The sequence below is a fragment of the Ursus americanus genome, chromosome 1 (assembly GCF_024610735.1).
Source record: "Ursus americanus isolate L20-20 chromosome 1, mUrsAme1.1.p, whole genome shotgun sequence".
Classification (NCBI taxonomy): domain Eukaryota; kingdom Metazoa; phylum Chordata; class Mammalia; order Carnivora; family Ursidae; genus Ursus; species Ursus americanus.
Window position 1 is genome coordinate 68,665,983 of NC_142127.1, and position 11,286 is coordinate 68,677,268.

Genomic DNA, 11,286 nt, shown 5'->3' on the forward strand with positions numbered 1-11,286 from the left:
ATGGGATGGTATTATAAAGAAAGGAATCCTATAGGTTTCATCTCAATGGTTCATTCTTATTCAACACTTATTACTGTGAACCAAATACATACCCACCACTTTGCTAGATATTAAATGAGTGAGAGAAAATGTCAATTAATTAAATACGCTTAAAAATAAATGGTTGAATTCCTCCCTGTTTGATAGACAGCCACATCTTCTGGTGCAGTGCCAGTCATGTCCCCTAGATACAATGGTACAGGTTGGAGTAAATGGATTTGGCTGTATTGGGCACCTGGTCACCAGGGCTGCTTTTAATTCTGGCAAAGTGGACATTGTTACCATCAATGACCCCTTCAATGACCTCAACTACATGGTCTACATGTTCCAATATGATTCCACCCATTGCAAATTCAGAAGCACAGTCAAGGCTGAGAACAGGAAAGTTGTCACCAATGGAATACATATCTCCATCTTCCAGGAGTGAGATCCCACCAACATCAAATGGGGTGATGCTGGTGCTGAGAATGTTGTGGAGTCCACTGGGGTCTTCACTACCAGAAGAAGGCTAGGGCTCACTTAAGAGATGGGCCCATGAGGGCGCCTGGGTGGCGCAGTGGTTAAAGCGTCTGCCTTCGGCTCAGGGCGTGATCCCGGCGTGCCGGGATCGAGTCCCACATCGGGCTCCTCCGCTGTGAGCCTGCTTCTTCCTCTCCCACTCCCCCTGCTTGTGTTCCCTCTCTCGCTGGCTGTCTCTCTGTCACATAAATAAATAAAATCTTTAAAAAAAAAAAAAAAAGAGAAGAGATGGGACCATGAGGGTCATCACCTCTGCCCCTTCTGCTGATGTCCCCATGTTTGTGGTGGACATAAATCATGAGAAGTATGACAACTCCCTCAACATTGTCAGCAATGCCTCCTGCACCATCAACTGGTTGGCCCCTCTGGCCAAGGTCATCCATGACAACTTTGGTATCATGGGGGGATTCATGACCATAGTCCATGCCATCACTGTCACCCACAGTCCATGGAAAGCTCCTCTGGGAAGCTGTGGTGTGATGGCCAAGAGGATGCCCAGAACATCCTCCCTGCTTCTACTGGTGCCACCAAGGCTGTAGGCAAGGTCATCCCTGAGCTGAATGGGTCTACATGGCCTCCAAGGAGTAAGAGTCCCCTGGACCACCAGCCCCAGCAAGAATAAAAGAAAGAAAGAGGCCCTCAGCTGCTGAGGAGTCCTTGCCCCAACTCATCCCCCAAGATACTGAGAATCTCCTGACCTATACAGTTTCCATCCCAGACCTCCTGAAGAAGAGGAGGGACTTGGGAAGCCCTACCTAGTCAAGTACCATCCATAAAGTATACTGTATGCAGCCAAAAAAATTTAAATGATAAAAAAATGAAAACAAATGGGTGAACCATAAAGTGCTAAGGTTTATTAGATAAGGCTATATATAAGATTCTATGGGATTGCAAGTAGATATTCAGAAGGCAGAAACTGATTTTTGTGAAGTAATTACAGAGAAGATGTACAGCTCAAAACTTAAAGAGTTTCCTTTACTTGCTCACAAGTAAAGGAAACCCTCAAAAAAGCCAAAAAAAAACAAAAACAAAAAAAAAACCCTAAGAAACATAAACACAATGATATTCAGCATGCCTTGAGTGTTCTGAAAATTCACGTAACTTCAAGCTGCAATTCTAATGTCATCTTGGGTGATGAGGCAAGGTCTTGGGCACGTGCCAGAAGGACAGTCAGATGAGAGATACCTGCATAAACCCATGGGTCTCAAATGATGACACACTCAGTGAACAAGTGATCCATAAAAGTCAACCCCACAGAAGTGGACAGTAAAGAAATGCATTTGCTCACATCTTGTTTCTAGGTAAAGGAGGAAAACGTCTCCACTGAGAAATGCAACCAGCCCTAACATAGACTGAATCCACACTACCTTCATGGCACAAAATCCTTCAGGACCAGATAAACTTGTCTTTACAACATTTTTGGTGGTATATTTAACATAGAGAATCAGTAATATGAGAGATTACTAGAATAAATGTGTCTAAGAAATTCCTTTGTAAAGGAGTCTGCTGGAAAATGTTATGAATCCTTGTCTAAGGGGCATATAGTTTTTAAGAAGTTAGGCTATTTCCTTGAACGGGGATAGGAGATTCCTAACAGATATCCATTGGCTTCTACTGTGCTTTACTCACTGAGTTGAGACTGCCCTTAGCAATTATTTTACAGTATGAGATGTGGACCAAGTACATGAGAATCACCGAAGATAATTTCTTAAATTGCATACTTCTGTGCCCTATTCCAGGCCTGAGGATGTAAATTCTTAATATTAAAGTTTGATAAATTGGACCGCGCTGTGGGGCAAGCTTTGGAAAAGTCAACAAATGTTATTTTTATCATAAGCAACAGATATCTACAGGAAATATAGTGCCAAGCCTGAGAAGAAGATTTAAACTGTCATTAAAAAGTGCCCCTCATTTTAAGATGGGGGCAACAACAATTATTTAGAAGTTGCCTCTAAGCAGAATGTCATAAAAGAAAGAGCTGCTGGATCCTCTCAAACTTCACCCTTGGAGACAGCATGGAAATAAGAGGAGGGTAATAGACTCCAGAGCCAAATAACAACTATAAAATACACACAGCCAACAACGATAATGAAACCTCAGGAAACCCTCTAGAGAAGAGAATGCACCAAGATCTCTGTGTATGTGTGTGTGTGTTGGGGGAGAGGTAAATGATAGCCTACTGAGACAGAGGACCAGGCATCATAAATGGAGAAGAAGTGCTAAGACAGCTTTCCAGCTGTGCTCTTCTCTCTCACTCATGCCTTAGGGGCATGATTACTTGGCCCACAGACACTACAAATGGAGCAATAGGAGCCACAGCCTCTGAAGGCATTGCAACAGTGGGGAGTTGGGATGTGGCTGGGTTGAGAAGCATTTTAATAAGTGCAGTTCATCTGCCAGACCCTGGTATTTCCCTTTCTTCACCAAAAGTATACTCTATAGTAGTTCAGTAGGAGGAGGTAATTTGTGGAAAAGAACAATGCCTAGGTGAAGTAATGGGAGGCTTCCTAAGATCAGAAGGGATGATCCCAGATTGCAACATGAAAGTTTATCTGACCCTGAGGCCCTCATCCTCCTTAATTCATCAGGTGGGTCAAAGCCCTCATACCCCACACACAGTGTCTAATAATTTTCAGGTATGAACAGGAAAACCTATGAAATCTGTGAGGAATGCAAGAACTATAAAAACAAAACAAAACCTCACAATAAATTTAAAAAAAAACTTAAAACAGAGAAAACAGAAGAAATAAATGACCCAGAACAAGAACTCAAAATATGCATAACAAAGATACTTAGAGCAATATATATATATATATATATATATATATATATATATATATAGAGAGAGAGAGAGAGAGAGAGAGAGAGAGAGAGAGAGAGAAACATTTGGTTGGATTGAACAATAAATGATAAAATACAAAGAATGAATTACAGAACTATAGGATTGGAAAATTCTCTATTTCAAAAGCCACCTAAAATTGATAAAGATATGGAAACATAAAACGAAATGTAAGACCCATGGGAGTTCTAGGTGGAGAGGAAAAAAATAAGGAGGAGAAATACTTGAAGAAATAATGACTGGCTGTTACCTAGAATTAAAGAAATATAAATTATCAGATTGAGCAGTCACAGAGAGTCAAAAAGAGATAAAAGAGAAAAAAACAAAATCTCACAATTAGGTAGGATATTAGAAGTTTAAAATTTAGAAACAAACAAACAAAATTGGCCAATGTAGAATAAAAGGGCAGGCCAAACACAAAGGAACGAACTTCAGATACTTTAAAAATACTTTAAACTTAGGTAAAATATTATCTGTAATATGAAACCTTTTAAACTTTATGAAAGATTCTCTTTATTTGCTTTGTTGAACTCTGACAAGAAAAACAAAATTTAAGGAGGGAATCCAAAAGGAATCAATGAAATATTCAATGGGATATTTATAAATCAATGGAAATCAATCAAATGGAAAGTAAAGTGAATGAATAATCTAATAAAGTATATTCTCTACATGAATGTTGGATTGACTTGATAGAAACTCCTTTCTATTCTTTACCTCTTCTTCTAGTCATGCCCTTTTCAGTGTGACTTTGCCCCTTCCTCCAACAAGCTTTTCCTCTGAGTTGGGCTAGCCTTGTGGCTAGCTTTAGCCAATAGAATGCTGACAAGGTGGCAGTGCCCTCTATCTAAGCCTGGGCTCATCACACATCCTGCTTGCTCACTTCGAACCCTGACACCAGGCTGCGAGAAGATAAAAGTCATGTGCTCTAGCCTTGAATTATTCACTAGTTGTCAGCTGGCCTAGTATTTCCACTGCATACTCCACTGCTTTCACAAATGGATGGCTCCAATTCCTGGAAGAATCCATGATAGGATCATCTGCCAGAGTTTATTCTCAATCACTCTTCAGGCTCAAGTTTTATACAGAATATGCAGACTCTTAAAATTGAAAGGAAACTTAAAGGTCATACTCCTGTCTAAACTTTCAGATGCTCCTCGTAATCCAGGGAATTTATTAGTCTGCCTGAGAGAGATCACAGCGTTTCCTAAGTCAGATCTTGGTTCCTGTTCAGAACTCTTTACTTCCATCCAATCTAGCCTTTATTTGGAAACAATACATAAAGATTTTTTTTCTTTAATACTTTGGTTTACTTTAAAAAAATGTAATATATATATCAAATCCCTTGAGTGCTTTTAAATACCGTGGTGAAATGAGACGATTGGAGACCTACTGGAAAGACAAAACAACTGTCTTTTAAAGGTACTTTAGGGATGTCCACTGTTCATAATTTGATGTTAGTATGAATATTTATGTACAAAAACAGAAAGGTAGTATGAATTCCCTTAGGCAACAAAAATAAAATTATTAGTTTGCAAACCCAAACTCCAGGAAGAATAAGGATGAAGCCAACAGTTTGCCAGTTTTTAAATAACAGACTCACTGTTTCCCTTAGTAAAAAAAAAAAAAAAAAAACAAAAAAAAAAAAAACAAAAACTAATTTATTTACTCATAAACACCAATCTAGGCTATGACTGAACCAAATTTCCCACAGATTAGTTCTTGAAGGTAGAATCTTGTGATAGAGTTGGCATGAGTGGACAGCAAGCCCTCTACTTTCTGCAGGGTTCTACTTGTGGGTAATCACAGGGCATCAGGGTGTTCCTATCACTTTGCAGTAAGCTGATAGGGGTCTGTACTTTGGATATCATTTTCCAAAACACATGAAACAATTCTAATGCACTCCAGTGGTCCTTTTATTACTGTCCACAACTGCCTTAAAGCAAACAAAATCAGATCCGTGAAATTCACTGTTATTATATATTTACCAAAAATCTATTCTGCTATAAGTAAATGGAAGTTACTGATAGAGCAAATCTGACATGTTAAGGTATGATGGCTCTGAAAATGTTCAGAGGGAAAGTCATTTTAAATTAAAGAGGGAAAATCTTTATACTCTTTGTACTTTTTATAAGGGTGCTTTATGTATTTGAGTTTAAATTGATTAGTTAGTCCTGAGTGTTTCTTGCAGAACATCTAGTAAGTTACCTATATTTTAAACATTAATTTTCACAGAAAGAAATTGTACATTTCTTACCATTACAGGCAGAAAAAAGGAAAGAAATATTAGGTAAAATGAATCTCTATTGAATGAGATTTCATTAATATAAAACCACAGTGCTTAACAGTAAAACCATACTGTAATAGAAAAAATAATAACATTTCTAGACTATTATGCAAATTCCACATATTAATGGAAGCTTTCACTTGTATTTGATAATTATATGATCCATCAAATTAATTTACTTAAATATACCTTAAATAAAAGGAAATAACTAACAAAATAAAAATGTAGGTGTTGTGGCTTTAGATATTTCAATTTTGAACAGCAAAGATAAAGATGTTTAGACTTCTCTCCACACCACAGTAACTAAATCATGTTTGATTTGTCCTTTTACATACAAGACTCTAAAAAGAATAATTTAAGATTTTAATAACAAATGTCGTCTTATGCTTTTTAGTTATATTATTAACTTTTCAAGGAAAAAGTCCTAGCTCAATGAACAATTCATTAGGGATAGGAGGGGAAAATTATAGCATGAAAATCTTATTTGATATAATAAAACAGAAAGCATGTGTTTATTTTTACATCACTAAATGTATACTATTCTAGGAGACTATCCCTTACAGAGGGAAATAACAAAATAGGTGTATGATAATAGTAGCACAGTAAGGTATACATCCAATGTAGTTTATTGCACTTTTAAACTGATATATGTTACACACACACACACACACACACATACACAGCAGTTTCTTTTCATCTTTCTTCCTTATGATGGAGCTAAATATATTTTATTAATATTGGTTAAAAGTATCATCACAATCCAAATCTTTGAAATAATAATTTTGTTCAAAATAAGAAAAAAAATGTTAAGTCAGTATTCCCTCTTGACAGTCTTCAAGACCAAATAAAAAATCCTAAATCAATAAATTCAATAATCCTTTCACTTTCCTCTTTGCTGTATGTATCTATAAAGACTTATAAACAGAAAACTAAAGAATGCTTTAGGTTTATTTGAAATTTTATCAAAAACTGTGTAGTCACAGCTTGTGTTAGTGAAAATAGCATTTTTAAGGATAAACAAAAAAGGAAACATTTTTCAAAAGTAGTTTTGAAAGCTACCACATCACACTTTTAAAACACTGATATTGAATTCAAATATATTATAGTGTTTATTATTGATTATTTTCAAACATGTGCTTATAAATTTTAATGAATATTTATTGTGCACTTGACTCATTAAAGGCAGTGCATAACTACTTTTGAAAATAAAGATGAATAAAAAAATAGCACTACATCTTATACCCTTGACAATGAGATAATACATTGATCCTTGTTATCAAACCAACTCTATTAACAAGGATAAAAGAAGACGACTTCATTTTTTGAGGTGGGGGTGGTTCCCCACTGACCATTGAAGCCTGATATGGGAATTGATCTTTCACATCCTCAGGTGGAAATCAACTGAATTTCAGTCAATTTCCCAATTCTTCTAAATTATGTTTAGTCCATCACAAAACAACCAAAAAAAAAAAAAATCCATGTTTTTAAGTCCCAAAAATAGTTTTCATATTCAACAGTGCAGTGTAGTTTCATAATAAGACTGAAATTATGTTTAATTCAGATCCTTATTTCGGTATATTCAAGACCCATCTCACTTGGAGGTCATATATTTTGGGCCCATCATTAATCAGGACCTATTGGATAGGATTTTTCTAAAAGATCAATTCATTACACTGACAATGTTTAGCCTAAATATTAACAATATGGTGAAATGTATTATCATTGCATGCCCAATTCAAATTTCACCTTGTTTTACTTATCCTATTAAATAAGGGGCCGATGTTAAAGCAATCTTGACCCAGTGGTCTCACCTAATCACAGATGACGTTCTGTTAAAAAAAAAAAAAAAAAATCACCACCTAATAAAATTTCTCATGTTTGGTTAATTATATTAGGTTATCTTTTTTTTCTAAATACAATTAAGTTCTTGAAGTTATTTGAAAGAAAGGAAAAAGTTAAAATTATACAAGAGCCCAAATACTGTAAGCCTATTTCAGTGATTAGAAATTTTTCATTCGAATTATAAATTGTTGTAAGTCTTTGTGGTTACAAACTTGACTACCTTTTAAAGTAAACTTGTAGTCTATTAGAAATATCTTGAGTTCACTCAGTAAATTTACATAAGATTTTTCATCTTTCCATTAATTTTTTAATATAATGATATATTTCTAAGACAATACTTTCCAAAAACATAACTATGAAAAATTTAATGTTCCTTTAATGAAAATGTTTCACATTTACACCTGTAACAGCACTCCAACCAGTCTTAAGGGTTAAACTGCTTCAAGCTTATGCACTCCTTGCTTCCTGACCTAGGGCCCTTGGTGTATAGTAGAACAAACCTGCTTCTGGAGATTTGCAGACTACTGGCCTTGAGGAGAGAAGGACCAGACTTTCCTAGAAAATCAGGCCTGACCACATTTGAAAAGAGCTGCCGCTGATGCAGCAAGTCTGTTCAGGATCATATTGACACAGGACTAACTGCCTGGGCACCTACTTCTCTTGTAGGTAGCCCGCCCCACTTCCCACATCTTTCCCTTAAAAACCCTCCAGGTTCACCTGTACTGGGAAGATGGTCTTTGGGACATTGGTTTACCATCTCCCCAGGTTGCCAGCTTCCTGAATAAAGCAACCTTTCCTTTCTCACCATCCCTTGTCTTTCAAATATTGATTTTCCAGTGGCAAGCAGCCAAATCTGAGTTCAGAACCACTTCTATGTCTGGTAACACAGCTGTGCATTTTTCCCATTTCCTTTTAACAAAAACTTAAGAATATTCTTTCATTGTAAGTATTATATGATATATTATGGATATACATATGGCATACATATATTTCTTGCTATACAAAGAAATAGTATATGTCTTCCTCTTGTGAAAATGTATGTACAGTGTATTTTTCAATTAAGATTATTATTTTTGTTTTGGTAACTTAAGCAATAATAGACACAAATATTTCAAATATCCTACAAAGTAATATGCCTCTTGTTCCTAACATGTAAACTTACCATGAAGGGACACAGGACTCACATTCAAGTTATCAGGAAATACTGCATCTTTTCCTTTCTGCTCTGAGCCATCTACATTTATGGCTTACAGCCATAGCCTGCTAAAATTCTCTGCTTCTATCGTTGGGTGATAATCTATTCTTAACTTGGAATCCAGCATAATTCTTTAAATGTTTAAATCAGAGCCACCCTTGATGCTCCAGAACTCTCTCTGCTTTTTCTCTGAGACTTTGACATCTACACCCTTAAAAATATTTTATAAACCTTAATCTGGTAAGATTTCTAATTCATGACTTTGACTTGACAACCTGATTTTGTGTGTTAGAGCAAGCTCTGTTATCAACTATTGCAATTTCATAAAAGTATCAGAAACGGAAGTTTTGGGATCTGTCATTTTTGGATGTTTTCAGGAAAAATTTCCTGAAATTTACTGAATGTAAATGGAAACAAATTCAGAGAGGTCATTTAGAAAACCAAGCATTTATTTAATATTATTTACATCGCGATTTATAAAATAGTTCCTTGAAGGATTAAGTATTTTAAAAATTGATGATAAATAGCTTTCTTATCAGAGAGAAAGTAGCTACATCTGTGCTGAAGAAGAATTATGTATATTCAACATCAGCTTTTTAATAAAAATATTCTAAATATCTGATTACTGTGTATGTAAAAATATGTGTAAATTTTGGCAATTATAGCTTCAATTGAGATTGGTGGAGTTTGGTTCCTTTTTAAATATGATTCTACATTCACATGTGAACCAAGGTTTGTTATCTGAGGAAGAAAACTTATTAACATGATAATCTACTCCACTAAAATTTACAGTCATATTATATAAAAATATAATTTTATCTTCAATATTGAACTTATAAGACGTATATTAACATTCTCACTGTCAGACGTTCCAATTATGACAGAATTAATATGTGCTTACTTTCATTCCATGACCTGTATGAAAAAGTGAAAGATTATTGAAATTCTCTGATTCTCTGAAGCATCTGACAACACTGTTTGAAAAGGCCGCCTTTAAAACTGCTGCTTTTTGTTAGTGGAGCCAGAATATTAATCAGTTCATATCTTGTGGCAAAAAGTTCACATACAAAACAAAACCTGGATTAAAAAATGAGCTAACTCAGAACAGTTTATTTGATCTAAATGAAAAGGCATGCTTCCTTCACTGATAAGAAACAGCACCTCTGCCACTATACACATTAGTTATTTTAAGGGATAGTATAGTCTTCTTTAAATAATGATAGAAAATGCTGAAGTTTCTTCAGATTTGTATTTCTGATTTCTGAGTTCAGGAGATTTGTGTTTTCTGATTTATCTTTACTGTAATTCTCTGAATTATGGTAAAATATGTGTCTTCTGAATCTTATGGCAGCAACATCGCCACAGTTCCCATGAGGGATGTTAATGTCTACAGATATTTTGTCTAAGTTACGTGTCAATCATTAACTGCCTTAAAAATAGAAAATCAGTAAAATGCTTTTTTTTTTTAGCTCATTCCTTTTAGAAGGTTTTATTGCAAAAGGAAAGGCCCTACCTAACATGAATAGTAAGTTGAAGGTTTATATCCTAAAATGATTGCAAAACTGTGGCAATTTCAGATGACTTTTTATATTCACATAGCAGAGATGCTCAGCCTCCATTTTTTGCACATATTTCATGTACAACTAACTCCTCGCGTTTCCTTCTGACTTCACCAATTGTCTAGCCTTGTGGTCTCCTATAAAACTGGGTGATATGCCAATTGGCCTCACTAGCAGCTGCATCAAATACTTCTCTCAACACCACCCAAAATCCAAAAGGAGTTAGCTCTTCATAATTGTTCATGTCTGAATGCATCTAATTTTATCAGCCAGCCTCATACATACTTCTATGAAGGGATAATGACAGTAGAGAAGAGTTTACACATGATATTTTTTAGATTTATCCATGTTTTAAATTAATATTTGGTTCACTGCATATTCAACTACTAGAGGATTGAATTAGATTTAATACTGGGACAGAGGGTTTAACAAGCAAATACAAATAACTGATCATAAGGCTTATGTTCTTACTTTGCTCTTTAAGACTAGGCAGAGTTTTTCAAAGTTAATGAGTGGGGAGATAAGAAGAATACTGTACTTGTGGCTCCACATGACTGAAATACCTGGAAAACATTCATACTCCCCACCAACTACTACTATTTCCTAGTCTTCCTCAGAATTAGGATGGGACCATGTGACAATTCTGTTCAAAGGATGGTGAGTATGTGTGTTACTTCTGGCCTGAGGCACTAAAGAGGAAGTATGCCTCCTTTCCTCTTTACTTGCCTTAAACAACTTTTTGAGGCCATGAGATGAAAACCTGAGCTCCTAAAGGGCTCATTACAGGGAAGAAGCTAACTTGTATCATTGTCAAACTGGCACAGGAATTTACAAAGTGAAAACCACTTTTTTTGTGCTAAATCCTAAGAGCTAGAGGTTTTTGGGGTTTGTTTTTTTTGTTTTTGTTCTTATTGTGGGTGTTTTGTGGATTTTTATTATTATTATTATTATTATTATTATTATTATTATTATTTTTAGTTACTACAACCTCTTCTAGCCTAGTACCTCC

The 11,286-nt window shown here is 35.4% G+C and overlaps 1 pseudogene; it reads left to right on the forward strand.

Annotated features, from left to right (window-relative positions):
• The first annotated feature begins 232 nt into the window (after positions 1 to 232).
• Positions 233 to 1,180, forward strand: LOC123798313 (glyceraldehyde-3-phosphate dehydrogenase pseudogene; annotated as a pseudogene).
• The last annotated feature ends 10,106 nt before the right edge of the window (positions 1,181 to 11,286 follow it).